The sequence below is a fragment of the Triticum aestivum genome, chromosome 5D, assembly GCF_018294505.1.
Source record: "Triticum aestivum cultivar Chinese Spring chromosome 5D, IWGSC CS RefSeq v2.1, whole genome shotgun sequence".
NCBI lineage: Eukaryota > Viridiplantae > Streptophyta > Magnoliopsida > Poales > Poaceae > Triticum > Triticum aestivum.
The window spans coordinates 41,813,076-41,818,228 of NC_057808.1; positions in this window are offsets into that span (position 1 = coordinate 41,813,076).

Below are 5,153 nucleotides of genomic sequence, written 5' to 3' on the forward strand. Positions count from 1 at the left end.
GCAAGATCGTTGAGAGGATGCCTATGCCGAGCAAAATCTCATAAATTTAGTTGACACCGCAACAAAATCTCATAAAAAATTATTTGACAGCTCAACAGAATCTCACATTTACAATAAAAATTCAATGAGGCTCTTAGTATTTATTCCCTATTAATTTCAGTAACAACTATAACAGACAACCTAAAAAAACTATAACAGACAAACCTTAGCATAGACACGCATAGACGCAGCGCCTAGCCACGCACGCCCGCAAGCCGCACACTGCTCATCAGCACCTAGCAGACACCATGCATCACCCCAACCACGCCAACCCGCGCCTACACGGGGCACACCACACCTTCACGCGTCGGCACCGTGCAATCCATAGGCTACCATTACTTATGAAACAGACAAAGGGCCTCACTGCCGCCTTCCTTGGATCTAGTGCGGACTTTGTTGGCCGTCCCTCCAGCCGCTGCGAGACGAGGTGAAGGCTGAAGAGGTTGGCGGCATGCTCGATCTAGGGTTTTCACCGTGTTGCCAAAGAGGACAACGCGGGGGACAGGGGGACTTGCCCGTAAACATTTACGGGGCCAAATTTGCCCATTTCCAATTAAGTTAAAGATGCTCCAAGAGCATGGACAACATGGCTCTACCCAGCAAAATATCATAAATTTTGTTGACAGCACAACAAAATCTCATAAAAAATTGATACCACAACAAAATATCACATTTACCGTAAGAATTCAATGTGGTTCTCAGGATTTATTTCCTGTTAATTTCAGCAACAACTATAACAGAAAACCTTAGCATGGACGCGCACGTCGCATCGCCTAGCCGCGCATGCCCTCAAGCTGCTAATCGCTCCTAGATGCACACTGCTCACTAGCCCCTGACACACGCCCTGCATCACCCCCGCCACGCCAACCCGCACCTGCACGGGGCGCACAACACCTCCACGCGCCAGCACCGCGCAGTCCATCATCAGGGTCGCCGTAGGCTGCCATTACTCTTGAAACGGACGAAGGGCCCCGCCGCCACTTTCCTTGCAGCTGGTGCGGACTTCTTCGGCGCTCCTCCAGCCACTACAAGAAATATGTCAACTTGTGACCCTCACTATTGGCCGCTGAAAGGTCATAGTTTTTCATTTGCGACCTTTTTTTGACCAAAAAACAGAAGGTCAAAAGCTGGCAGTCGTAAACTGAAATTAGCGACCTTCTGTAAAAGGTCGTTGGTTCCACGACCAAATTTTTGGTCACTAGCAGCCTCCCCAGACCACGTAGGCATCCAGCGTGGCAAGCTGATGTGGCACAAGAATCAGCCCGGTCCAATTCGGTGTTTATATGGGCCGAGCCCATTAATTCAGCCCATTTATATTTTTTCCCTATGAATTTTTTGTCAGCTTCATGGACCAAGCCCAACATTGTAGCCTTTTTATTTTTGGCCCATGGCCTTTTTGTCTCAACAATTTCATTTTTTTCAGGGTCACATTCTTCATTTTCCAATTTAACATAAATAAATACACAATATTTAAATTGGCACACAAAAAACACACAAAATACTTCAAATATTATCACCAGAGTCAATGCAGAGTTGTTGCTGTACAAATAACTCTAACATACACTTTGCAAGCTCTACAAGTGTTATGTTCTTTAGCAGGTGTAGCAAGCTGTACAAATAACTCTAACATACAATAGTGGAAGTCACAGTTACATGCTCCACACGTTCAATAACATGGTACTTTACAAGCTCTACAAGTGTTATGTTCTTCAGCATGGAGCTCCTTCGACAACGATTACAAACTAGGCACCTGCTCTTCTTGCCACTGTGAGGAGGTGGATGCTCGCCATGGTGTGCTTGATGATGCACACGACCATGATCTTCTTGGCACTATTGCATCCGTGCGCTCGATGATGGGGGTACCAATGCATACAAGTAGAACAAAATTACCAGCATTAACCCACAACTTCAAGTACAAGCTAAGTATGCATCAAGTGACAACAAAAACAAGTTTATATGCTAGTACAAAATCACCATCATTAACAAGTTTATATGGGAATGAAGACAATCATCAGTACTGGATTAAACACAATGCTATCTTCATATTAGCAAACAGAATATCTCATTTTCATATTCTCAATAAGCAAGTACAGTCTGCTTCAACCATGTTCTAAAAAAGATGCTTATCCTAGCTTAATACAAAATGAGCAGTTGCAATTCTAGCAACAATCTGAGAACACAGTCCTCTCGGTTTGAACGAGCCAGAGAACTAAAGCCAAACCAGACCAGGACACGGAATTCACAAGGAAACTCATCGCAGCAACAATTCGAACAAACAGCACAAGACAGAGGCGGACATGTGGCGGAACGGGACCAAGGCGCTTACCACGGAGACCTGCCTGACGTCAGGGTGCTTCTCCTTGTACTCCTTCCTGAAGTTGTTCCTGCGAAGACGAAACACGCACCAAATCGTCGGTCAGGACGCAACTCCACACCACAGAAGCAACATGAATAGAACCAGGAACCAAGACTGGGACTCACATGAAGATGAAGAAGGCACTCGGGGGTGCTTGGGCTTGTTGGGGTCCTTCTCGGCCTTGTTGTTCTTCACCGCGAGCCTGCGCCACCACAACAGAAACAACAACAGCAAACCAAACCGAGTCAGAACCCGACATGAAACAGCAGTAGCCACCACGGGAAACGAAAACGAGATGGGGAGACGAGGGAGTGAGGGGTCGGGGCACTGATCTGGAGTCGCCGGCGCGGGAGCCCACCTTTGTTACTATGTTAAAGAAAGTTGATTTGCCAACATTGGGTAACCCAACCTGCATGAAACATCAATATAAACTTCATATCTCCTCTTATTCCTCAATAGTAAACGTCAATAGTAAACTACTATGTTAAAGAAAATAAGATGATGGTTCTGGAAATAGTAAACTTGCAAGACAATAATGTTGGGGAACGTAGTAATTTCAAAAAAATTCCTACACACACGCAAGATCATGGTGATGCATAGCAACGAGAGGGGAGAGTGTTGTCCACGTACCCTCGTAGACCGACAGCGGAAGCGTTATCACAACGCGGTTGATGTAGTCGTACGTCTTCATGATCCGACCGATCAAGTACCGAACGCACGGCACCTCCGAGTTCTACACACGTTCAGCTCGATGATGTCCCTCGAACTCCGATCCAGCCGAGTGTTGAGGGAGAGTTTTGTCAGCACGACGACGTGGTGACGATGATGATGTTCCACCGACGCAGGGCTTCGCCTAAGCTCCGCAACGGTATTATCGAGGTGTAATATGGTGGAGGGGGGCACCGCACACGGCTAAAAGATCTCAAGGATCAATTGTTGTGTCTCTGGGATGCCCCCCTGCCCCCGTATATAAAGGAGCAAGGGAGGAGGAGGCCGGCCCTAGGAGGGGGCGCACCAAGTGTGGAGTCCTACTAGGACTCCCTAGTCCTAGTAGGATTCCACCTCCCATATGGAATAGGAAAAGAGGAAGGGAAAAAGAGAAGGAAGGAAGGGGGCGCCCCCCTTCCCTAGTCCAATTCGGACCAGACCAAGGGGAGGGGTGCGGCCACCCTTGAGGCCCTTTTTCTTCTTTCCCGTATGGCCCAATAAGGCCCAATACGTATTCCCGTAACTCTCCGGTACTCCGAAAAATACCCGAATCACTCGGAACCTTTCCGAAGTCCGAATATAGTCGTCCAATATATCGATCTTTACGTCTCGACCATTTCGAGACTCCTCGTCATGTCCCCGATCTCATCCGGGACTCCGAACTCCTTCGGTACATCAACATACATAAACTCATAATAAAACTGTCATCGTAACTTTAAGCGTGCGGACCCTACGGGTTCAAGAACTATGTAGACATGACCGAGACACGTCTCCGGTCAATAACCAATAGCGGGACCTGGATGCCCATATTGGCTCCCACATATTCTACAAAGATCTTTATCGGTCAGACCGCATAACAACATACGTTGTTCCCTTTGTCATCAGTATGTTACTTGCCCGAGATTCGATCGTCGGTATCTCGATACCTAGTTCAATCTCGTTACCGGCAAGTCTCTTTACTCGTTCCGTAACACATCATCCCGCAACTAACTTATTAGTCACAATGCTTGCAAGGCTTATAGTGATGTGCATTACCGAGTGGGCCCAGAGATACCTCTCCGACAATCGGAGTGACAAATCCTAATCTCGAAATACGCCAACCCAACAAGTACCTTTGGAGACACCTGTAGAGCACCTTTATAATCACCCATTTACGTTGTGACGTTTGGTAGCACACAAAGTGTTCCTCCGGTAAACGGGAGTTGCATAATCTCATAGTCAGAGGAACATGTATAAGTCATGAAGAAAGCAATAGCAACATACTAAACGATCGGGTGCTAAGTTAACGGAATGGGTCAAGTCAATCACATCATTCTCCTAATGAGGTGATCTCGTTAATCAAATGACAACTTATGTCTATGGCTAGGAAACATAACCATCTTTGATTAACGAGCTAGTCAAGTAGAGGCATACTAGTGATACTCTGTTTGTCTATGTATTCACACATGTATTATGTTTCCGGTTAATACAATTCTAGCATGAATAATAAACATTTATCATGATATAAGGAAATAAATAATAACTTTATTATTGCCTCTAGGGCATATTTCCTTCAGTCTCCCACTTGCACTAGAGTCAATAATCTAGTTCACATCGCCAGGTGATTTAACATGAATAGTTCACATCACCATGTGATTAACACCCATGGTTCACATCGTCATGTGACCATCACCCAAAGGGTTTACTAGAGTCAGTAATCTAGTTCACATCGCTATGTGATTAACACCCAAAGAGTACTAAGGTGTGATCATGTTTTGCTTGTGAGATAATTTTAGTCAACGGGTCTGTCACATTCAGATCCGTAAGTATTTTGCAAATTTCTATGTCTACAATGCTCTGCATGGAGCTACTCTAGCTAATTGCTCCCACTTTCAATATGTATCTAGACCGAGACTTAGAGTCATCTAGATTAGTGTCAAAACTTGCATCGACGTAACCTTTTACGACGAGCCTTTTGTCACTTCCATAATCGAGAAACATATCCTTATTCCAGTAAGGATAATTTTGACCGCTGTCCAGTGATCTACTCCTAGATCACTATTGTACTCCC